At 42.5% G+C, this 26,180-nt stretch overlaps 1 protein-coding gene and 1 pseudogene across 3 annotated transcripts in view; one reads left to right on the plus strand and one right to left on the minus strand.

Annotated features, from left to right (window-relative positions):
* Positions 1-25,880, minus strand: part of LOC105468719 (family with sequence similarity 168 member A) — a 201,602-nt gene extending 175,722 nt beyond the window's left edge. For 2 of the 3 annotated variants that reach the window (XM_011719028.3, XM_071075256.1), the window contains exon 1: positions 25,309-25,880. The gene's annotated coding sequence lies outside the window, so the exon portion shown is untranslated. The remainder of the gene's footprint in view (positions 1-25,308) is intronic. The other variant, XM_011719027.3, reaches the window with a different exon arrangement.
* On the plus strand, positions 5,987-25,195 carry LOC139357693 (non-histone chromosomal protein HMG-17 pseudogene; annotated as a pseudogene).
* Positions 25,881-26,180: the final 300 nt, after the last annotated feature.

Consider the following 26,180-nt stretch of genomic DNA (forward strand, 5'->3'; position numbering starts at 1 on the left):
ATCCCAAGTTTCAAACAGAGAAAGTCAGTTGTCCCATGAAACGTAGCTAGTAAACAGCAATGCTGGAGCTCCCACCAAGTTTGTATGATCACAAATCCAATGCCCTTTCCACATATGCACTCACTATCTTGACCCAGAGAGTGTAAAAAAATACATCATTTGTCTAACTGTCCCTTAAACGAATTACCCAGATGGAACACCTAGAGAAAAATAAGTTCTATTAGTTTAACAGTATCACATGAAAATATAACATAATGTTACTTGAAGTTGGCCATCTTTTTTTCTGAGATGGAGTTTTGCTCTTGTTGCCCAAGCTGGAGTGCGATGGCATGATCTTGGCTCACTGCAACCTCTGCCTTCTGGGTTCAAGCGATTCTCCTGCCTCAGCCTCCCAAGCAGCTGGGACTACAGGCGTGTGCCCCTACGCCTGGCTAATTTTTTTTTTTTTTTTTTTTTTTTTTGTACTTTCAGTAGAGACAAGGTTTCACCATTTTGGCCAGGCTAGTCTGGAACTCCTGACCTTCAGTGACCTGCTCATCTCAGCCTCCCAAAGTGCTGGGATTACAGGTGTGGGCCACCGTGCCCAGCCAATGTTAGCCATCTTTCAATAAATCTTGAGGCTAATGATGAAAGCACCAAATTATCCCCTGATACTCTACTAGTAGTAGCATTAGTCAAAAAAGGAAACCAACATATTACTGAGTCCCTACCATGTTACAGGCATATACTAGACCCCACCATATACATTAACCCTAACATCCCTGTAAAGTGTATATCATATCCCTATTTTGCAGATGAGCAACACAAGGCTCATACAAGAGTAAGGCTTATCCAATAATGGTCAAGAGGTTTATCCAAGATAACCCAATAAATGGCACTGCCAAGATTTTGAAACCCAAGTCTGAGGCTATTTCCAGTGACTATGCCATGCTTTGGAGCCTTTTAAAGAATTCTTAAAACAGGATTATGCCTAGAAGTCCTTTAATTTTGGTAAGATAATCAAAATACTCCATGGATGTTACTGCTGTAAAACAAGAGTAAATGACAGGAAGAATAATCAGATATATATATCTGATGATAGGTACTAATTCATGTATAATATATTTTTGAGCCAAATGGTGTCATATCTAATAGTCTAATAGAAACTTGAATGTATCTTCAGAATGTCTTACCCTATAATTGAAAACCTAGTATAAGCTTTGAATCTGGTAAACTGTCTTCCACTAATTAGCTGTCCCTTAATTTAGTTACTAAACTTGTCTTAACTTTTTACATAGGTAAAATGGGAACAATACCTACCTATGAGAATAATATCAGAGTTCTCATTAAGATTTAGAAATGGCTGGGTGTGGTGGCTCAAGCCTGTAATCCCAGCACTTTGGGAGGCTGAGGCAAGTGTATCACTTGAGGTCAGGAGTCTGAGACCAGCCTGGTCAATGTGGTGAAACCCCGTCTCCACTAAAATATAAAAATTAGCTGGGCGTGGTGGCAGGAACCTATAATCCCAGCTACTTGGGAGGCTGAGGTAGGAGAATCGCTTGAACCTGGGAGGCGAAGGTTGCAGTGAACCGAAATCGTGCCACTGCACTCCAGCCTAATCGACAAGAGTCAAGCTGTGTCCCAAAAAAAAATTTAGACATAATGTAAGTAAAACACCTATGGCAATGTCTAGCATGTGTAGCTATTATCAGCCTCTGCCCTCTGTGGATATTCCCTGCCAAAACATGCACATGAAAATTTAAAACTCAAACATAGGATATTCCAAATATAAAGGGTTGTTTGGTATCATGGAAAATAAACATTCAGATGAATTAAATTTTCAATTTTCATCAAATATTTTGGTATTAGATAATTCTTTTAATCCCAGATAATCCAAACAAACCTGGATATTTGCCTTGAATCCCTAAGCAGAGTTTCTTCCCCGTTCAGAAGATCTTCCAGTTACCTAGTAACCACCTGCCAGCCCCAAACTAAAAAAAAACTCTCTCTGCTCTGGGCTAATTACCCAACCAGTATGAACAATCTAAATCGAAGTGTAGAATAAAAGGAATTGTCAGCCAGAATGTTAGTGAAATTATCCACAACAGGAGACCTGAGAATCCAAATACCACTGGGCAGTTATTTCCGTGAGAATGAAATCACAATTTATGAACCCTGCAAATTATACCATTATTAAAACAAACATCCCATTGAGGCTACAGCCATCAGATAAATGGTTTTATTGTCCCCATTGTTTCATCTACTGCAGCAAAGAGGTGAAAACTGAATGAGCAGTTACCAGAAGCAGTAATTTCTAGGAAATTACAATGCAGACCTCCATCTTAAAGCTCCCTTTGTGTTGGAGTGTACAGGATTTGGAAGGGAAGAGGGAAATGGGGAATCAACTGTTTCCTACATGCCCCCCAACTCAAAGATCCTAACAACTTTACAAGCAGAACTCACCAGTTTTCTCCACATTTTCCTATTTCTTTTCTTGCCCAGTAGTTCGATCCTGGGCTCACCCAGGAGGGAAGAATCTGAACTCAGCAAATCTGCTTTATTCACTAGGGAACTTTTAGACAATACTCCAACCCAAATAAACACAGAGAGACAAGAAAATGGCCCCTGGTTTCCCTGGCTCTCACAATACAAAGTATCTCTAGCTAGACAGAGCGATGAGAATTGATGAGAAAGTACAAAAGCAAAGCACAGGTTCCTCCCATTATTTAAAAAAAAAAAAAAGACAAAAAAATTCCTTTGCAATAACTGCTAGCAACACAAACCTCAAACGACATTTACAGACTAGAATGGGAAACCTGAGACACTACCTAAGAGCTAACCTGTGCTGAACTGCATCACGGAATAGATAAGGCAAAAGTAATCCCTTCAGGAATAGTTCAACGAATCCACAAATCTACTAATTTTGGAAATGGAAAGAACGAAGCTAGCATCACTGGGCATCTGCTATATGCAAACTACTGTACACATATTATTTCTAATCCTCCCAACAACCCTCTGAGGTAGAACAGATATGCCTTATTAACAGGTGAGAATTTAAGGCTCAGAGAAATTAAATAACTTGCCCATGGTCACACAGCTACTTAACTAAGATCTGAATTAAAGTTTCTCTGACTTTAAAATTGAAGCACTTTTAACCTTGGGTTTTTGCCATTTTTTTCTATTAGTAGAGCCTAATTTAAAATACTTATATTAAAAACATGTAAGATATCAGATTTAAATGCTACCTGATCCTTTTACAAAGTTCTAACACTGTGAGGCAGTCATAGGAGGATGCAAATGAACTATAACCTCATCATACAATTCACTTTCAGAATTCTCCTTTGATCCTCTCAACAAACTTCTGAGGTATGACTCCACCACCACCACTTTACACTGAGAAAACTGAGGCTCAGAAAGATTTTATGATTTGCCCAAGGCAGAACAGGAACTAAAACCCAGAACTCTGACTACAAACTCACTGCTTATGCAGCTTGATCACAATGCCAGACTTAAACATAACGCATAAAGAGCTCAAAAATCTGCTGTGGAGATCTTTGCTTATTTTTGAAGAACATCTGTTCAAAATTAATAGCATGTGGAACACTGGGCATGAGGGAGGGAAGGTAGGAGCAACAGAAAGTCCCTTAGGGTCTTAAGCTGCCTAAATGTAAATTTTCCTGTTTCAAAAACACTGGAAGCCCATTCAGTGGAAGAGAACAGGAGCTCTAAGTGACAGAAATGCATTTCGGCACTCTGAACTCCTAAATGTACTCTAGACCACCAAGTGAAAGCTTGCTGGTAATACTGGCTTCCAGGGACTGAGGGCCTACTATGCATCAGACATTATGGTAGGCTCTTTATATACATTGTTCCTAATCTTCTCTGATGGTCCTTTGGGAAGATGGTAGAATCCCTGTTTCACAGATGATCAAACTACAGCTGAGAGGTGAACTGACTGAATCCTGATTGATCTGACCATTGTTCAATTTATAGTGATAGAAAAGCCGATAGGAGTTGCTTAAATGGGAGGATATAAGGAGAACAAGGAGGGAAAGATTTCAAAGGGGCACCAAGAAACTTTTGAGAGGTGACGGGTATGTTCACCATCTGCTTTGTGGTGATGGTGTCATGGGTGTATGTGTATGTCAAAACTTAGCAAACTGTACATAAAATTTGTATCACTTATTGTACGTCAATTTTACTTCAATGAAGCTGTTTAGGAGAAAATACACTCACACACACACACACACACACACAATTTTCTTTTGACTAACCACTGACTACCACCCCAGAATATCTGCCCTAAAACCATCTGATCACAGAGAGGCCAGGCCAAAGAGTTCTTTCTCTAACCAATTTAGCTTCAAGTTTATGTAAACAGTTAGTAAAACATCACTGAAAGTTTTAAATACCCCAAAATAACAAATTATTTCCAAGCACTCTACAGCATTTCAGAATACGTTTCCATACAAATGAAATGCTAATTATAAAATGTAGCCTAGTAAAAGAATAAACAGTAAAGTCTCTGGCATCACACAAACCTGGATTGAATCCCATCCTTGCCTCTTACTATGAATCTAATCAAGTTTCTAAATCTGTATTCACCTTCTCATTTATAAAATGAAAGTGATAATAACAATGCTATCCATCTTAGTTCAGGCTGCTGTGTATGTAACAGAATACCACAAACATTTATTTTTCACAGGTCTGGAGGCTGGGAAGTCTAAGATCAAGGTTCTGGTAGATCTGCTATCTGGTGACAGACAGCTTCCTGGTTTGCAGATGGCCCTCTTCTCACTGTATCCTCACATCGTGGAAAGCAGAGAGAGAGGAAATAAGCTCTCTGGTGTCTCTTGTTGTAAGGACACTTATAGAGCTCCATCCTAATGGCCTAATTACTTCCCAAAAATCCCACCCCAAACATCACACTGAGGATTAGGGTTTCAACATATGAATTTTGGTGGGATACACTCAGTCCACAGCACTACCATTTTCTGAAATCATACTACGTGCCAAACACTGAACTAAGCACTTCAGTTGCTTCCTAATAATTATGTAATATAAATACCATTATGTCTCCATCTAATGGATAGAGAGAAAATAAGTTACAGAAAGATTAAGTAACTATATAATATAAATGCCATTATTTCTCCACCTAATAGATGGAGAAAATAAGTTATAGAAAGATTAAGTAACTTTGAAGGTCACACAGCAAGTAAGTACAACAGCTGGGATTTAAACTTACCTTGCAAAATTATTGAGGAATAACTGGAAGAAGGTGGTAAAATATCATCAGTGTCAGTAAAGCATAAATAACAGAATTCCCCCTGCCCACCATTTAGAGCAAGTTTCTCTAAAGAAATCTAGTGTAATTAAACAGAAATTTGTTTAATATTCCATAAATTAAACATTTAACTGATGAAAGCTAGTGGTAAGCAATTTATCCAGTTTATTTCTAATTCACAGTCTATAAAGTAACTATTATTTTTCTCTTTTACTGATGGAGAAAATGAAACTCTGAAATGTTAAATAACCTTCAATGGTGGCACAGATATAAGCTGCATCACTTGGATGCAAGCATAAGTCTTCTGACAGGAAATGTGGCTCTTTCTAGTTCAGCTTGTTGCTATCCAAGCCCCTCAGAAGCAAACTCAATAATTTTTCAGATACCGTTCATTAGGTACCTTAAGCAGTATCTTGCATAATAGCACAGAATCAAAGTGTCATGGATCTGAACTTTAAAATATTTGCCCTGATACATGTTTACAGTGCTAGCACTTCATAAATGACATCTACACACTAATAAACTTAATCTTTTCCTCACTTATTTCTGCTTTAGGTCAGAAAATTGATGCTACAATCTGTCAAAATATAATTGTCAATGAATAAGTAAAAAACAAAAACCAGAAGAAGAGGTGAGAACGACCCCCAGACCAACTAAAGCCTGTGCTCTGCTGCATCCCACACCCAGTGCCTACGTCCCACCACCGTCGCTGTCACCGCCACCATGCCCGAGAGAAAGGCTGAAGGGGATGCTAAAGGATATAAAGCCAACGTGAAGGAAGAACCACAGAGAAGATGAATGAGGTTGTCTGCTAAACCTGCTCCTCCAAAGCTAGAGCCCAGGCCTAAGAAGGCCCCTGCAAAGAAGGGAGAGAAGGTACCCAAAGGGAAAAAGGGAAAAGCTGAGGCTGGCCAGGAGGGGGATAACCCTGCAGAAAATGGAGATGCCAAAACAGACCAGGCACAGAAAGCTGAAGGTGCTGGAGATGCCAACCGAAGTGTGTGCATTTTTACTAACTGTGTACTTCTGGTGCCTGTACAGTTTGAAATACTATTTTTAATCAAGTTTTATAAAAATGCAGAATTTTGTTTTACTTTTTTAAGCTATGCTGTTAACACACAGAATATGTCATTGTTGTTTTGAGAGGAAGGGGCATATGTCACTAATAGAATGTCTCCGAAGCTGGATTGATGTGGGGAAAACACCTTTCCCTTCTAGTTTTGAGAGACTTCCTCTTGGCTCCCAGGAGCAGGGATTCCCTGACTTTGACACACATGGCCACCTTGGCACAAAAGCCTGTGGTATGGAAAAACAAATTTGTTTTTATGTCCTCTTCTCCCTTTCCACCTTTCAGCTAGACTTAACTCCCTTAAACCCAGACATCTGTTGGGACCTGACCCCTAATCATTGGTTACCAGTGTGTCAGGCAATCTGGACTTTCCAGTGATGCCACTGAGATGGCACCTGTCAAAAGAGCAGTGGTGGCCGGGCGCGGTGGCTCAAGCCTGTAATCCCAGCACTTTGGGAGGCTGAGATGGGCGGATCACGAGGTCAGGAGATCAAGACCATGCTGGCTAACACGGTGAAACCCCATCTCTACTAAAAAATACAAAAAAAAAAAATTAGCCGGGCGAGGTGGCGGGCGCCTGTAGTCCCAGCTACTCGGGAGGCTGAGGCAGGAGAATGGCGTGAACCCAGGAGGCGGAGCTTGCAGTGAGCTGAGATCCGGCCACTGCACTCCAGCCTGGGCGACAGAGCGAAACTCCGTCTCAAAAAAAAAAAAAAAAAAAAAACTAGATTGTGGATCTTCAGGTAAATTCTGTCACTTTCACTTCACTTCCTGAAAGTCAGGGTCGGCTCGTGAAAAGTTGTTAAACAACATGCTAAATGTGAAATGTCAACCGTCACTCTAAACTTTCCCTGTTCAGAGCACCAGATGAAGACTTCATTGGGATTTATAGTGGCTTTATGATTTTTGGTAGTCCATTGAAGAAGGGAGTTTGAAAGTTGTTGTACACTGTTAACAATTGTCTGCCCATGTCCTGCCTGAAATGCTATGATTGTTTATGAAAAGTATCTTTAATACAGCTGGATACAGTTTGGCTTGGGGAAAAAAAACAGAATATAATACTTGTATACCATATTTAGGAGCTAAAAAACTGAATATTTGTATACCACATTTATGAGCTTCTTTCAAATGTATTAAATTTCAAAGGTGGATATAGATATGACTGTCCCCACTTTACATGGGAAAAAACTGAGATTTGCAGAGTACTTAAACAACCTGTCCAAGTCAGACAGCTTAGTAAGTAGCTGAGCTGGGGTTCAAATTCAGTTCTTCCAACTCCATGTACAGAATTGTCCACACATAAGACCTAGTCTTCTTTCAAAAATAAGCTCAGGTTACTCTTCCCCCAAGAACTCTTCCCTAAAAAAAGGTTTGCATACCCTCTCTCTCCTACTTATTTTATAACATCTATAACATTGAACTGTAACTTGGTTTTTCTTTTTCTTTTTTTTTTTTTTAGATGGAGTCTCCCTCTATTGCCCAGGATGGAGTGCAGTGGCACAATCTCGGCTCACTGCACCCTCTGCCTCCTGGGTTCAAGCGATTATCCTGCCTCAGCCTCCCGAGTAGCTGGGACTACAGGCATGTGCCACTATGCCCAGCTAATTTTTGTATTTTTAGTAGAGACAAGGTTTCACCATGTTGGCCAGGATGGTCTCAAACTCCTGACCTTGTGATCCACCCGCCTCGGCCTCCCAAAGTGCTGGGATCACAGGCATAAGCCACCGCACCCAGTCAACTTATTTGTTTATATCTTATCTCTGTTGCACCTGAGAGCTCCTTGAAGACAGCAACTACACCTAACTCATCTCCGTGTATCATCAAAACCAACCTAACACAGAGGCTGATATCCATGTTGACTAAAACAATGCATAGAGGCATAAGTGATTATTTTTGCTTGCTACAAAGACTTTAATCAGCAAAATATTTTGGGGAATCATAATTAAAATTGCCTGCCAGACTCATGCCTGTAATTCCAGCACTTTGGGAGGCCAAGGTGGGTGGATCACGAGGTCAGGAGATCAAGACCATCCTGGCTAATACAGTGAAACCCCATCTCTACTAAAAATACAAAAAAAAATTAGCCAGGCATGGTGGCACATGCCTGTAGTCCCAGCTACTCGGGAGGCTGAGGCAGAAGAATGGCATGAACCTGGGAAGCGGAGCTTGCAGTGAGTCAAGATTGCATCACTGCACTACAGCCTGGGCAACAGAGCGAAACTCTGTCTCAAAAAAAAAAAAAAAAAAAAAAAAAAAATTGCCTGCCAGAAACTACTGATGGCTTAATAAGGCAGTTATTAAAAACCCACATTTCCTAAAGTCTCAATCTTTCCACCATCAAACAGTTAAGTCTTATATTTCAGTTGTAAAAATCAAATGCACAAGCATTTGATACAATTTGGTTTTATAGCATTCGTTTTACATTATCTATAAATTAAAACTGACCAAAGGTTAATAAAGAGGAAACTTGCAAGCAGAAAAAAGAACTCTAGACTAAGAGTCAGAAAAGCAATCATAAGGTCCCAGTTTCTCCATTTACCAATGCGATCTTCATTCATTCCAGGTGAAATTCCAGGGACCTGTCATAAATCAAGTTCTTTCTGAGTCTCTTTGTGTCTACTCTGTACACAGCTCCACTGACCCAGCCATGGGCAAAGAGTAAAGGAAAGCTACATGAGAGTGGGCTGAAGTAGAGTAGAGATAACACAAGGGGCAGGGAGCAAGGGGCAACAACAATGATAGAAGACACTCTAACTCAGCCCAGGCCAGGTGTAATGGCTCATGCTATAGTCCCAGCACCTTGGGAGGCAAAGGAGGACGGATCACGAGGTCAGGAGATCAAGACCATCCTGGCTAAAACAATGGAACCCCGTCTCTAGTAAAAATACAAAAATTAGCTGGGCATGGTGGCGCACGCCTATAATCCCAGCTACTCAGGAGGTTGAGGCAGGAGAATTGCTTGAACCCGGGAGGCGGAGGATGCAGTGAGCCAAGATCACACCACTGCATTCAAGCCTGGGCGACAGAGCAAGACTCTGTCTCAAAAAAAACAAAACTCAGGCCAGAGCAACATGGAGTAACTGACTCATCGGGAAATTACAGCTGTTAATAGGCCAGTTTGAAATGATGAATTCACCTGACATGTCTTTACTGATGCCTATTCTGTACAAGGTCCCAAGATGGGCTCTGAGAATAAAAGGATGATCAGATACAACTCCTGTCCACTGCAAGTGGAAGAGACCAACAAATAAATGGATAACCACAGTCAGAGTAACCCAATTCCAACCTAGGAAATCATGGAAAACCTTCTGGAAAAGGTTATCTCCTAGGCTGAGTCTTAAAGGCTAAATCAGAGTAGACCAATTAACAGTAACAAAGAGATATCTAGGCCAAGAGAATAGCACGTCCAAAGACAGTGAGAAAAGAGGCACTGCACATCTGAAGAACTACAGGCACAGTACAATGCAAACTTCACGAGTACTGGAGGTAAAATGTGCAAGCCAGGAGGAGAAACAATAAATGACAATGGTCAGGAAGTTGGGGAGAGGATCCTGAACTACCTCAGATACCATACTGGGAAACCTGGACCTCAACTCAAGGGTTTTAAGTCAAGAGTTTCATACTAACTCCTACCTAGGAGACAGTGTCCCTACAGTGACACTTGGTTGAAGGGCAGGCTTTCAGACGTGCTCATTTTAAAGGGTGTTGGTTTTTCCCTTCATAATTATACAGCCTGATCAAAATGTAAATAAACACAGAAAAATATTTTTAAAAACACTCTTTTGCTTCTGGGGTAGGGTATTTATGGAGAAACACTGTACCTCCTCAATGATGATTGATCTAGTTAGAAAAAATTTAGAAAGGGGTGTTTTTACATTCACTGACTTCTTTATTGAGACACTGTCTTACTCTGTCACCCAGGCTGGAGTGCAATGGTGTGATCAGTGCTCCCTGAGGTCTCAACCTCCTGAGCCCAAGCGATCCTCCCACCTCAGCCTCCCAAGTAGCTGGGACCACAGGCATGTGCCATCACTCCCAGCTAATTTATTTTTATTTTATTGTAGAGATGGAGTCTCCCTATGTTGCCCAGGCTGGTATCAAACTCCTAGGCCCAAGTGATCCTCCTGCCTTGGCTTCCAGAAGTGCTGGTATCACAGGTGTGAGCCACCATGGCTGGCCCACTGACTTTTTTTTCTTTTTTTTTTTTTTTTGAGACGGAGTCTCGCTCTGTCACCCAGGCTGGAGTGCAGTGGTGAGATCTCAGCTCACTGCAAGCTTCACCTCCCGGGTTCACACCATTCTCCCGCCTCAGCCTCTGGAATAGCTGGGACTACAGGCACCCGCCACCACACCCAGCTAATTTTGCTTTTGTATTGTTAGTAGAGACGGGATTTCACCGTGTTAGCCAGGATGGTCTCGATCTCCTGACCTCATGATCCAACAGCCTCAGCCTCCCAAAGTGCTGGGATTACAGGCGTGAGCCACTGTGCCTGGTCCACTGACATTTTTCATTGAGAAAGAACTATCAACCTCAGTGAACTCTCCAGAACAATCCAATCTGTTTCAACCAAACACCACAAAGTTTAAAAAGATGATAGAGTCAGAGCACTTTGGGAGACCAAGACAGCAGAGGATTGCTTGAGGCCAGGAGTTCAAGACCAGCCTGGGCAACATAACAAGACTCCATCTCTACAAAAAAAAAGAAAAGAACGATGGAGAGTCAAAGGTCATACCATACCTCCATTGGTTCACCAAGAAATCCAAGCAAATAGCCAGTTTGGTCTCTGTTGCCAAGAAGAGACCAAGTAGGCTACAACCAGAAAATCGGTCCCAAAATACAAAAACCAATAAAGTCAGCACTTAATTTCTCTAATAAAGGTGTTTTAACAGACAAAACATTATTCCTTCTTCATATACTGAAAGTCACAGTAAATTCTATACTTCCACTCTAGAAAGATAACATTAATAACAGCTACCATTTATTGAGTAATTATTTGCCAAGCACTGTAGTAAGTTCTCTATGAATTATCTCATTCAATCCTCACAACTACATAGGAATTATGTACTATTATTACTACACTTCCCTTTTAAAGGTTACAAAAATGAAACACAGAAAAGTGCAGTAACATACCCAAGGTCTCATAGCTATTAATGGGATGATCTCTTTAGAAATACATACTGCATCTACTTTGTTCTGGCTTACTCTCTTAATAGCTATGGGAAAATTCATCCCATTAAATTTCTTAGACTACTAAATATCCAAATTATTTAAATAGTTTTACATTTATCATCAAGATTATGTAGATTATGTATCATCAAGATTATCAAGATTGACCCTGGCCAGGCGTAGTGGCTCACGCCTATAACTCCAGCACTTTAGGAGGCCAAGGCAGGTAGATCACCTGAGATCAGGAGTTTAAGACCAGCCTGACCAACATGGTGAAACCCCATCACTACTAAAAATACAAAAATTACCTGAGCATGGTGGTGCGTGCCTGTAATCCCAGCTACTAGTGAGGCTGAGTCAGGAGAATCACTGGAACCCAGGAGGCAGAGGCTGCAGTGAGCCAAGATCATGCCACTGCACTCCAGCCTGGGTGACAAAGTGAGACTCTGTCTCAAAAGAAAACAAAAAAACAAAAAAAGGAGATTGACCCTTTCCCTATAGCAACAAACCATGACCAGATACTAGTGTACAAAATCACTGCATAACTCTATACTTTGTAGTACCAACATGCACATTAGCTCAGAGTGGGTGAGTTACACCCTGCTCTGTGAAAACTGGTTCACTCACTTAGCACTGTTCTCAATTACTCCACAGAAATGTACTAAGCCCCTGCTAGGTTCCAAGTATCAAGGATATACAAATAATCAGTGAGACACTGTCTCTGGAAGGCAGTATGTCACACAGGAAAAAGCACTCATAGGTTTTGGAGGCAGAAAAGTCTGGGGATTAAATCCCACCCTAGTCACTGATGGGCCTGCATAGGCTCAACATCTCTGAGCCTCTGTTTTCTTACACATAAAATAATTATGACCACCACAGCAGGGCGCAATGACATACACCTGTAGTCCCAGCCATGCAGGAAGCTGAGGCAGGACGATCACTTGAGTCCAGGAGTTCAAGACCAGCCTGGGCAATAGCAAGACTCCATCTCAAAAAAAATAAAAAATCATCATCATCATTTTTTTAAATGTCTAAAACTAAAAAATATGGCCACATACACACAGAAAAATTGTCAGGTTTAAGTAAGATAACAAGGCCTAGCACAATGTCGGTACACAATGAATGTTATTTCCTACCCCCAGAACAAAGGTTCCAGGCTATACAGGGGGTGTTAACTGGAAGATAAAACAATGTTTAGCACTATGACTTATCTAGACTACTTCTTTCTCCATTCTCCTCTGTCCAATCATAGTGAAAAACCGAAGTCATTATACAAGATTATTTGCCTACGACTTCATCTGTACCTTTGTCTTTTTCTATTGTAAATGTACCAGGCTAAGGGTAGGGAGATCTAATATACCTCAAAAATCACTCTTATGCATAGCTATGGATAGTTCTCTAAAAGCCACTTCACACCCTTCCTTAACCACAACGTGGAGAAAAGTAAGCACCAAGTCCAATTAATTTTCTAACATCCTGACAAAGTTGTGAAACTGTTCAATTCTAAAGGTTTTTTATTATACTAAGGCAAAGAAAAAATTGCATTCACATTGGCTTTCAAAACAGTATTTTTAGTAAAGGTTTGACAACATCAGCTATTCCCCCAATAAGAAATAAGTAAAGCCTAGAAACATAATCATATCAACAAATAAAAATATATCATCCTATACTGAATCAAGGCAGTGACACCAAACTGTAATAGTGTCATTGCATTCTTTTTTTTTTTTTTTTTTTTTTTTTTGAGACGGAGTCTCGCTCTGTCGCCCAGGCTGGAGTGCAGTGGCGCGATCTCGGCTCACTGCAAGCTCCGCCTCCCGGGTTCACGCCATTCTCCTGCCTCAGCCTCCCGAGTAGCTGGGACTACAGGCGCCCACAACCGCGCCCGGTTAATTTTTTTGTATTTTTAGTAGAGACGGGGTTTCACCGTGGTCTCGATCTCCTGACCTTGTGATCCGCCCGCCTCGGCCTCCCAAAGTGCTGGGATTACAGGCGTGAGCCACCGCGCCCGGCCGTGTCATTGCATTCTTCACGGACATGTTAAAAAAAAAAAAAACTTAAGTTTCAGTTTCATTAAAGAATGCTCTTGCTGGACGCAATGGCTCACACCTATAATCCCAGCATTTTGGGAGGCCGTGGGTGAATCACCTGAAGTCAGGAGTTCGAGACCAGCCTGGCCAACGTGGCAAAAACCCCATTTCTACTAAAAATACAAAAATTAGCCAGGCATGGTTTCAGGCGCCTGTAATCCCAGCTACTTGGGTGGCTGAGGCAGGAGAATAGCTTGAACTCAGGAGGCAGAGGTTGCAGTGAGCCCAGATTGCACCATTGCACTCCAGCTGGGGTGACAAAGTGAGATTCCGTCTTAAAAAAAAAAAAAAAAGTCCTTGAAGTCGTAAAAACTATTAATTATAGCCAGGCACAGTGGTGCAGAGCTGTAGTCCCAGCTACTGGAGAAGCTGAGGCAGGAGGAGCACTTGATGCCAGGAGTTCAAGACCAGCCTGGGCAACACAGCAAAACTCCATCTCAAAAAAAAAGTATTAATTTTACTAAATCTTAATCCTAATTATACATCTGTTTCATATTGTGTGAAGAAATGGAAAAATGGAATGTACACATAAAGCGTTCCTTTTTTATTTATTTATTTATTTATTTATTTTTTGAGATGGAGTCTAGCTCTGTCGCCCAGGCTGGAGGACAGTGGCGCAATCTCGGATCACTGCAACCTCTGCCTCCCCAGTTCAAGAGATTCTGCTGCCTCAGCCTCCTGAGTAGCTGGGATTACAGGTGTAAGCCACCACGCCCAGCTAATTTTTGTATTTTTAGTAGAGAAGGGGTTTCACCATGTTAGCCAGGCTAGTCTCAAACTCTTGACCTCAGGAGATCCAACTGCCTTGGCCTCCCAAAGTGCTGGGATTACAACGTGAGCCACCGCACCCAGCCTCACACAGAGCATTTCTGCTGCATATTAAGGTACAAGAATTGTCTCAAAGAAAAGCACTAAAGCACTTGTGCAATTGAGCTGCAAGCTGTACTAGCTGCTTCTTTTCATAAACACCATTTTTACTTGAAAAAAACGACTGGCAGAAAAATTATGATTATTCAGACTTGGATGTCTGGCAGACAATTTTTTGAAAATGAACAATGTGAGACTGTCACTTCAACGAAAACAACTATCAGTATTGGTTGCCAATGATAAAATTTGAGCTTTCAAGTGAAAATTAGAAAAGACTTGTCTGATGAGATGAGTGGTGATATTAATAAATGTGGGTTCTTAAACATTATACAATTCAGATCTGCACATGGCCAGGCGCGGTGGCCCACATGTGTAATTCCAGCACTTTGGGAGGCTGAGGCAGGGGGACCACTTGCGCCCAGGAGTTGGGGACCAGCCTGGGCAACACAGTGAAATCCCATCTCTACGAAAAAATACAAAAATTAGCAGGACACGGTGGCCTGCACCAGAAGTCTCAGCTACTCGGGAAGCTGAGGTGGCAGGATTACATGATCACGTGAGCCCAGGAAGTTGAGGCCAAAGTGAGTCGTGAATGCACCACTGCACTCCAGTGTGAAACCTGGTCTCAAAAAAGAAGCTCCACATAACTCAGTAATATAGATTGAATTGCCTCCCCCCAAAATTCATAAATTGAAGCCCTTTTCCTCAATGTGATAGTATCTGGAAATGGATCCTTTGGGAGATAATTAGGTTTAGATGATTTATAATTAGGTTTAGATGAGGTCATGAGGGTGGGGCTGCCATGATGGGATTAGTGCCTTTAAAAAGAGACACCAGAGAGCTTGCCTGTTCACTCGCACTTATTGTTCACTCGCACTTATTCTCTCTCTCTCTCCTCCCTCTCCAATCCACCATGTGAGGAAACATCGAGAAGGTGGCCATCTAGATGCCAGTAAGAGAGCCCTAACTAAAAACTGACCATGCTGGAACAATGATCTTGGACTTCTTTCTAGCCTGCAGCACTGAGAGAAAATAAATTTTTGTTGTTTAAACCACCCAGTCTATGGCATTTTGTTATGGCAGCCTGAGCAGACTAAGATACTCAATGAACCAATATTTTCCAACTGACCAATGCATAATGCTACAAAAATTATGCATGGATAAAAGATCTATTTAAAGTACATAACAGACCAATGGTTTTTCTTGGAGAAATAAGCAAATTAAAAAATAATAAAGAAAAAAACAGACCAATGGATTTTAATGTAACAGAGCATGAAAGCTCAGTGATATGGTTCAGACTGTACACGGCAATGAACCTTAACAAACTACCAATTGTCAAGTTTTGGTGTAACACGGGTGTCCAACCTTTTGGCTTCCCTGGGTTACACTGGAAGAAAAATTGACTTGGGCCTCACATAAAACACACCAACACTAACAATAGCTGATAAGCTTAAAAAAAAAAAAAAAAAGAAAAGGAAAGGAAAAAAAGTGTGTATAGGCCGGGCGCGGTGGCTCAAGCCTGTAATCCCAGCACTTTGGGAGGCCGAGACGGGCGGATCACGAGGTCAGGAGATCGAGACCATCCTGGCTAACACGGTGAAACCCCGTCTCTACGAAAAAATACAAAAAACTAGCCGGGCGAGGTGGCGGGCGCCTGTAGTCCCAGCTACTCAGGAGGCTGAGACAGGAGAATGGCCCGAACCCGGGAGGCGGAGCTTGCAGTGAGCTGAGATCCGGCCACTGCACTCCAGCCTGGGCGACAGAGCGAGACTCCGTCTCAAAAAAAAAAAAAAAAAAAAAAAGTGTGTATAATTTTCATGATATCCACCACAGATAAGCAAAAAAGTTCTCACATTCAAAGGGCTGGACATGACTGGTGTAGTATCAAAGAGGAATATCCACAATTACATAAAAACATTCCTCCTTCTGGCTGGGTGCGGTGGCTCACAGCTGTAATCCCAGCACTTTGGGAGGCCTAGATGGGTGGATCATGAGGTCACAAGTTCGAGACCAGCCTGGGCAAGATGGTGAAACCCCCCCCCTACTATAAATACAAAAATTAGCCGGGCGTGGTGGTGCATGCCTATAGTCCCAGCTACTTGGGAGGTTCAGGCAGGAGAATCGCTTGAACTCAGCAGGCGGAGGCTGCGGTGAGCTGAGATCGTGCCATTGCACTCCAGCCTAGGCAACAAGAGCAAAACTCTCTTAAAAGAAAAAAAAAAAAAAATCCCTCCTTTTTCCAATTACCTATCTATGCAGGACTGAATTTTCTTTATATTCCATGCAAAACAACAAACTGCAACAGATTGAATGCAGAGGCAGATTCAATAAGATACCAGAGATTTTTAAAAATGTAAAATATTATTCTAATTTTTTTCATTTAGAATAATATACTTATTTTCATTAGAATATGCTAACGCAGCTGAGGGCAGTAGCTCACACCTGTAATCCCAGTACTTTGGGAGGCTGAGGCAGAAAAATTGCTTGAGCCTAGGAGTTCGAGACTAGCCAGGGCAACAGAGCAAGATCCTGTCTCTACAAAAAAATTTTAAAATAACCAGGCATAGTGGCACATGCCTGTAGTCCCAGCTACTTAGGAGGCTGAGGTTGAAGGGTCGCTTCAGCCTAGTAGGTCAAGACTGCAGTGAGCCATGACTGCGCTACTGCAAGCAAAAGTTCTTTGGAGTCGTCAATAAATATGAATATGAAGACACCAAAATGTTTGAGAACTGTTGTTACATAGCAATAAGCAAGAACACACTATACCTACATACGAGAACATAAATGAATCTCACAAGTATGTTATATAGGAAAAGCCAGTCATACCTATGAAATGTCATAAACAGGTGAAAATAATCTACAGTACTGGAAGTTGTTGGTTTCCTTGGAGGAGGGGATAATGTCCCTTTCTTGATCTGAATGCTGGTTATACATTTTGTGCATTTTTTTCTATGTACCTAAATATAATTTATTTTTAATTTATATTTTCTATATAAATATACACACATCTACCTTATGTTCACCTACAGAAGTTTTGTTCACACTGGTCCAGAGTAGAAATGACACATGTCTTTTTTTTAAAACAGATCCTCAGGTGATTCTAAAGAGTAGCCAGATACTACCCTAAGAAGGTTGAAGACTACTGATTTAGGCTGGGCGCAGGCTCATGCCTGTAATCCCAGCACTTTGGGAAGCCGAGGCAGGCAGATCATCTGAGGTCAGGGGTTCGAGACCAGCCTGGCCAACATGGTGAAATCCCATCTCTACCAAAAATACAAACAATTAGCCAGGCATGGTGGCACGCGCCTGTGGTCCTAGCTACTCAAGAGGATAAGGCAGGAGAATCGCTTGAACCTGGGAGGAAGAGGGGTTGCAGTGAGCGGAGATCGCATCACTGCACTCCAGGCTGGGAGACAAAGCGAGACTCTGTCTCAAAAAAAAAAAAAAAGGAAGAAGACTACTGATTTAACAGCTTAAAACCAGGAAGATTTATATGCAGTACAACAAAAAGAACAATGGCTCTGGAGCCAGGCAGATCAGGTTTTTAAATATGAGTTTTTCTTCTCTTACTAGCTATGTAAATAAATGCAAACTAGTTGAATCATTATATGCCTCAGTTGCTTCCATTTCTTCTTCTGTGAAATGGTCACAATTCCTTATACAGTAGAAATGTGAGGATTAAATTCTATCTATAAGGAAAAGAAAGCACCCAGAATACTGCCTGCCATAGACACTCAAATGTTAGGTACCTTTTGTCTTTCCCTACTAATTCCCTACTTGTCTTAAGGCCTAAGACAAATTACCCTTTTGAATCTTTTTATTCATTTATTTATTGAAACATAGTCTTGCCCATGCTAGAGAGCAGTGGTGTGACCATAGCTCACTGTAGCCTCAAATTCCTGGGCTCAAGTGATCCTCCCACCTCAGCCTCCAAAATAGCTAGGAACACAGGTGCATGCCACCACATCCAGCTAGAGACTGGATCTCACTATGTTGGTCAGATTGGTCTTGAACTCCTGGGCTCAAGCGATCCTTCCACCTTGGCCTCCCAACGTGCTGGGATTACAGGTGTGAGCCACTGAACCCAGCTACCCTCTTAGAGTCTTAATTTCTTCATCCTTAAAATGAAAACAATGCCACATGACCAACCTAAGAACTATATATCAAATAAAATAGTACCATTATACTTGCATAAGTATAAGTAGCATAGCTATTATTTACTGATAGAGACATTTGCTATCAACACAAAAGAAAAGATAGAGGAAGACATATTAGAAAACTAAAATACTTAGAAAAATTATAAAACAGAGGCTAGAAAAGAAATACAAGTTAGCAGAAATCATCAAGCTTGAGGGACATGATCAGAAGGCAAATCAAGATCATAATCTCAAGTCAGCCAGGGATTGAAGTTTACTGTGAAAAATATATCATCTCAGGGTTCCTTCAAAACGTCTATATCTAAGAAAAAGCACAACCTGTATCATCATAAAATAGGCATACTCTGAAAGGACCCAGACACCTGCCTAAACGGCAGGAGGAGGAGTTGTGCTGGAACTTTATAAACTGAGGTTTCCTCAGTGTCTTCATACAGAAAATAATGGCTCATTTAATAAAATGTTAAACTTTCAGATAAACATAATTTGACAAAAAAATTCTATACCATTGTTTTCAACACTAAAGATATGCATAACTGTCCAAGGAACTAAATTTAACAAAATAAAGCAAGAAATATGAACTTGGTTTAGTCTCTTTGCTCTTCAATATTTTACAACTTTGAGTTGATTTCTGTTAACATACCAGGGGTCAGCAAGCTATGGCCCGCCCATGGCCTATTTTTGTATGGCCTGTGAGTTTTTACTTTCTTAAAACCACGTAAAAGGAGGAGAAAGAGAAGGGGAGGGAGAAGAAAGACTGGGGAGAAGCAAGAGGAGGGGCTTGAGGAAGGAGAAGAACAGGGAGGGAGACGGGGAGACAAAAGGGAAGGGGAGTGGAAGGGAGGAGAAAGAACAACAAGAGGCCATATGTGGCACAAAATATTTTCTACAAAAAGCATTTGTCAGCCAGGCATGGTGCCACATGCCTGCATTTGTAAGCACTTTGGGAGGCCAAGGCAGGAGGATCACTTGACCAGGACAACATAATGAGACCTTGTCTCTACAAAAAAACAAACAAAAAAAAAGTGTTACTGGGTAATGGGACTAAAAACAATACTTTTGCTTCTTTTTACTTTTTGTAATTTTTAGTTTCTATCATGAGCATACATTATTTAATGGTGGAAGAAATAAAGCTTTTTTAAAAGTTAAAAAATAAGAATAAATAAGAATAAAGCAAGTCAATATTTATCCTATAATTCTATTTATAAAAAGTTGCAAAGGTAAAAAATATATGGTTTAGGGATATGCACATATTTGGTAAAAGTATGAAGAAAAGCAAAGAAATGATTCACATAAAATTTAGCAAACTGTTTACCTCTGAGGGAGAGAGAAGGTAGGAGACTCAATCAAGGAGGACCTCACAAGAGGCTTTAAAGGTACTAGAAATCTCCTTTTTGTTAAGCTGGGTAGCAAGTAGAAAAGTCTTCAATTTGTTATTCTTTAAGTTGTGGGTTTATGTTAAATATACTTTTATACATATGACATATTTTACAATTTAAAAAAAGATATAAATGGGGTTGACAAATTAGAATTTGGGGGCTGTAACCCAGACTTTTCCACTGACTTGTGTAACCTTAAACAAGTCATTTAACCTCTCAAAGCATAATTTTTTTTCTTATTTCATTAATGAGGAAGCTAACAGCTAACATCTGTTTAGGACTTTGGTATTTAAAGAACTGTTTAAACTTCCCAGACTGTACACATGCAAAAATGCATGAGATCATAATACAAAATAATACCTCATTAATATATACCACAATACTAAGAACTCATTGGTAGGGCCTACAAGGCTATTCATTCTAGCCTCTGCCAATCTTTCTAACAATAAAGGCAACAACTAATATTTTTTTAATGTGTACTAAAAAACATACTGTGTTAAATGCTTTCCATTGCCGGGCGTGGTGGCTCAAGCCTGTAATCCCAGCACTTTGGGAGGCCGAGACGGGCGGATCACGAGGTCAGGAGATCAAGACCATCCGGGCTAACACGGTGAAACCCCGTCTCAACTAAAAATACAAAAAATTAGCCGGGCATGGTGGCGGGCGCCTGTAGTCCCAGCTACTCGGGAGGCTGAGGCAGGAGAATGGCGTAAACCCGGGAGGCAGAGCTTGCAGTGAGCTGAGATCCGGCCACTGTACTCCAGCCTGGGTGACAGAGCGAGACTCCGTCTCAAAAAAAAAAAAAAAAAAAAATGCTTTCCATTGATTATCTTATTTAATCCTCAAAACAATCCTATGATATTAATTCTATTATCCCCACTTTACAGATGAGCCCATTGTGCCCAATGTCACACAGCTAATAGTTAAGTGGTAGGCAGACTTCAAAACTCACATTTAACCATAGCATTCATTTTGCCTCATTTTTCTCACCATATTTAATTTGTCTGTCTTTCCCATGACACTAAAAGCTCCTTGACAACTACTTTCTGTTCATTTTTATTTCCCCGGCACTTAGCAGACATTCATTAAATAAATAGTGAACAGATATTTCATATATGTACAGTGTTTTCAGGACATGAACTGGTTTGTTCTCCTTGACAGCCTTGTAAAGTACGAAAGTTTGATTGTGTGACAGGGTCTCACTCTGTAACCCAGACTGGAGTGCAGAGAAGCATGATCATGGCTCACTGCAGCCTTGACCTCCCTGGCTCAAGCAATCTTCCCACCTCCCCCCTGAGTATCTGGGATTACAGGTGTAGGCTACCACACCCAGCTAATTTTTTTTTTTTTTTTTTTTTGTAGAGACGGGTCTCCCTATGTTGCCCTCACCAGTCTCGAACTCCTAGGCTCAAGCAATCCGCCCAGCTCAGCCTCCCAAAGTCTGGGATCATGGGCGTGAACCACTGTGCCTCGCCAGTTTTTTTGGTTTCTGAGGTTTTTTTGTGTATTTTTACCTTTTTAACCAAATTTAAGTGTACAATTCAGTGGTATTAATTATGTTCACAATGTTTTGTGGCCATTACCACTAAATATGAAAGGGTTTTTTTTTTTTTTTTTTTTTTTTTTTTGAGACGGAGTCTCGCTCTCCCGCCCAGGCTGGAGTGCAGTGGCCGGATCTCAGCTCACTGCAGGCTCCGCCTCCCGGGTTCACGCAATTCTCCTGCCTCAGCCTCCCCAGTAGCTGGGACTACAGGCGCCCGCCACCTCGCCCGGCTAGTTTTTTTTGTATTTTTTAGTAGAGACAGGGTTTCACCGTGTCAGCCAGGATGGTCTCGATCTCCTGACCTCGTGATCCGCCCACCTCGGCCTCCCAAAGTGCTGGGATTACAGGCTTGAGCCACCGCGCCCGGCCAAAAGGGTTTTTTTTTTGTTTTGTTTTTTTCAAGACAGAGTTTCACTCTTGTTGCCCAGGCTGGAGTACAATGGCGTGATCATGGCTCACTGCCCACCTCCCCAGTTCTAGCAATTCTCCTGCCTCAGCCTCCCGAGTAGCTGGGATTACAGGCACCTACTATGCCTGGCTAATTTTTGTATTTTCAGTAGAGATGGGGTTTCACCATGTTGGCCAGGCTGGTCTCGAACTCCTGACCTCAAGTGATCTGCCCACCTCAGCCTCCCAAAGTGCTGGCAGCCAGCACTTTGGTCAGCACTTTGGTGATAAAAATCAAGGTTTTTAATGACTTGATTGAAATCACTCAGCTTTCAAGTAGTAGAACTGGGATTTGAATCCAGGACTCAACTCCTAAACTCACAGGCTATTCATTCCACCAAGGCTTCTGTCTACCAATACCTCCATCTGCTCTCTTCTCACCAAGATATCTGGAGGATCAAATGAGGTAAAGATACAAAAACACATTACTACTACACAAGTGACCATGGCTGTGGAAAAAAAAATCCACCAACACATTTCTTCCAGGCAATTACTTTTCATGTTGGGCTCTCAAAAGCTAGGGCTTTAATATAAACATCCAGCCTCTAGACCAAGCCCACAGATCTGCAAAAACAATGTCTAGACCCCAGAGTAAAGTTATGAGGGAAATGCTTGCATTAGATTACAGTCTCATTGAATTACAGGTAACTGCTCAAACCTGATTTCTATTATAATACAGAAAGTTTCCTCATTACAAAACACTTTCAATTCAAAGGATAAGTCCAACTTTCCATCATTCTGCCCATTTTGGAGCTAAAAAAAAAAAAGATTCTAAATGGTATTTTTATATGCTCAATTGTGAAAGCCAAGGAAAATGGTTTGTTTGCGAGTTAAACTCTGCAGCTTAAACAAAAATAAAAAGAATTATTTCAATCCCAATGGTGCCAATTTTATCTACTTTACATCCCTCCTCATTTTTTTTCAGTCTGAGCTCTAATCAACAGCCACTTTATGTTTAACATATTATAACAGTTAATGCAATTAGGTCCAGAAAACTGTTTCTCTAATGATGTTCCCTCCATTTACACTCCTGCGTACCTTCCATTATCACCATTCTGCCCTAAGAATGAGCATATCACTAAGGTTTAAATCAAATTTCTGATGAATAGATGGAGATATTGTTTCTGTAGTTAATACAATGTACCTACATCAACATCATTCCCTAAAAAATAAAATAAAAATGACTCAATATGCTTTATTTATTCACATCTGACAGAATTCTGATCACCTGAATTCCTTTGGAAGAAAATTCAATCTTTAGAAATAGAGTCCAATTATTTTCAATCTTATAAATGTCAAAAGACAATCATATGAAAAACTCCATCAGTACCAAACCATCTCACCAATGAATATTTATGACATTTCCATATTTCCTGTCTTCTCTCTGTTTACATAAAGCAGTGGTGCCAAGACTCATCTCAGGATTATTAGCCTGCAATACAATGATGGGCCTAATTGCCTTGCAAACCAGGACACTAACAAATGGCGTCTTCAAGCAATCAATTTAAAAAGGGGATAAAAAAGACCCAAGCTCTTTTTGCCTATGTGCATGTTGCCTACCTACAAAATAAATTCAGTCTCATATTTTTCAGGCTTACTCATTAGTTCTCAAGCAAGAAATGCACCCTTAACTATCTCAAGCTCATCAAATCTATTTAAATTTCAAATTCCAGGTATAGTTTTTAAATGCACCAGGAGGAGAGGGGAAAGGAAAAGGCAGAAATATTATATAGAAAGATATCTATTACATTCCAGTTTATCTTCTCCCACCTTTAGTTTGGAAGTATGCTCCTTTTCCCCCAACTTACTTTTTATGATATACAAATAACAGAAGACACCCTCCCCTCCTTAATTCTACCTTAACTAAATCCCCTTTCAACTTTACCCTTTGGGCTGACTTGACTTCCAAATGATACTAATATAAATAAAACAAACAAAAAGATCAACCGAACAGATTAAAATGGCCCCTAAGAATGAGATGCTCTCTTCTGTGTCCCCTGCAAAGTCCCCTCTAACAGGCTTACTGCCTCTCCCCCAACCACAGCCACCAAGGCTGTCCATTTAAGTATTCCAACCCTTAACCCTCATGTGTCTCTTGGAGGCCATCCCAATTCTTCATCTCCAAAATAATCCAACCCATTTCCACCCCCTTCTCCGGCACAGCTCACTGTCCCTCTCCATCCTCTCTGCCCCATCCATACCAACAACTCCAGGTCTCCCATTCCTTAAATTTCCCCTGTGCCACCTCACCATCAGCAACCACCTCCCCAGGCCTACCAGCTCATCTCCGAAAGTCCTTCTCCAAAACTCCCTCTGCCACCTTGGCCAAGGGACATTTTCTTCAAGATACCATCCCCCAACTTTGCTCACCCCTGCCGCTATCCTTTCAATGAATGCAGCCCAGTGATGTTTTATGTGCCCTCTGCCTTGACCCTGGAACCAAGGAGCCACCATGCCCTTTCCAGTGATTGTAAGATCACCCTAAATCCAACCCACTGTGCCCCACACTCTATTTCCATCCCTGTCCTCCCATTTCGGGCCTGACTTCCAATGTGACCCCTTCCTGCCAGCTCACCATCACACTCCCCTCACTGAATGTTTCACCTCCACCAACTCCTATTCCAACCTCCATCAGCCCACCCCAGGAAACCCCCAAATTGCACTCCTCTGCTCTATCCTAACCCATGCTATTCCATAAGTCTCCACAAATTCCACCAGCCCCAGATGACAAACACCCACTTCAAGCTCAGGTCTCAACCCATGCCAAGCCCCTCACCCCCAACTCCTGCCACCTCCATCATCCTGCCCCAGGTCTACCCCAAATTCCACCCTCCTGAATTAACACTCCGCAGGGTCCTGTCCAGCCCTGTACATGCCACTCACTCTCCGTTGAAATCATTCCCCTACCCCTCACCCCAGCTCAGATCCCAAGCTGTCAACTGCTCCAGGCCAAACCCAAATCACCACCCTCATTCAGTCCCCTCCCCCATTAAAAGCCATCCCACCCTAGTCTCATCTTCCACCTCGCCCCAAGACCATCCCGAATTCCAACCTGGCGCCCCCACCCCACTCTCCTGTCCCAGGTTGTGTTACTCTCCATCAAAAGTCCTCCTCCCTGGTCGCCCGCCCCCCAACATGCTTGGGTCCCACCCTCACCCCACCCCCAGCCAGCGCCTGGACAAGTCTCCCCCACCAGCCCGCCGTTCCATCGCGACCTGAACCCCCTCCCCACCACCTGCACGGGGGCTCCGCAGCCCCCACTCTCATTCTCGCCAGCGCCACCGGTCCAGGCTCAGGACCAGCGGACCGGGTGGCGGGGGGAGTCTCCTCACCGGTGAGCAGCTGCAGGCGAAAACGGCGGCGGCGGCGGCTGAGGCGGCGATGCCCTTGTCTTCTCCGGAGGCTACGGCGGCGACGGTCTCGCTCCCTCGCCCGTGTCCAGTAGGGTGGCGGATGGCGCGCGGGGACCGGAGCCTCCTCCTCCTCAGCGACTCGGCTCTGAATCCTCTGCAGTAGCCGCCGAGGAGCCCGACGGGTTGGGGGAGGGGACGCTCGGCTGCGGGCGAGGGAGGAGGAGGCGGAGGGAGGAGGCGGGGGACCGCTGAGAAGGGCAGGGAAGGAGGAGCCGGCGCGGCGCCGCGACACGTCCCACAGCCTCAGAGCGCCTGGACCACAACTCCCGGCATGCCCTGCTTTAGCCCGCGCGCGGCCTGAGCCTCCCGCCGCCAGGCCGGTGCAGAGGGGCCGCGCCCTCTCCGGTCACGCACAATGGAATAAAGCCAACCATCCGCTGGCAGACTCTGTAGACTCAAAGACCACCTGTGAGGAAAGTCAGGTCGCCCGAGGCCCCATCCCCAAGGGGCCGTACTCGCAACGTCTCCATCCTCTTTGCATAGACACACACACACTCTCTCTCTCTCTCTCTCTCTCTCTCGCTCGCTCGCTCGCTCGCTCGCTCGCTCGCTCGCTCGCTCGCGCTTTCTCTCGCTCTTGCTCTCTCTCTCTCTCTTTCTCTCTCTCTCTCGACTACACCTCCCAGCATGCCTCTCAGCTTCCTGTTCTCCTTCCGGACCCTTCTCAGACCCGGCACTACAGTTCCCAGGGAGTGTGGTCCCTGCGAAATGCTGGGAGATGCAGTTCTCGGTTCTTCCTCCATGTTAAGAAAAAGAAGTGAAAGAGAGGCAAAGGGAAGGAATATGCCAGC

The sequence above is a fragment of the Macaca nemestrina genome, chromosome 12 (genome assembly GCF_043159975.1).
Source record: "Macaca nemestrina isolate mMacNem1 chromosome 12, mMacNem.hap1, whole genome shotgun sequence".
Taxonomy (NCBI): Eukaryota; Metazoa; Chordata; class Mammalia; order Primates; family Cercopithecidae; genus Macaca; species Macaca nemestrina.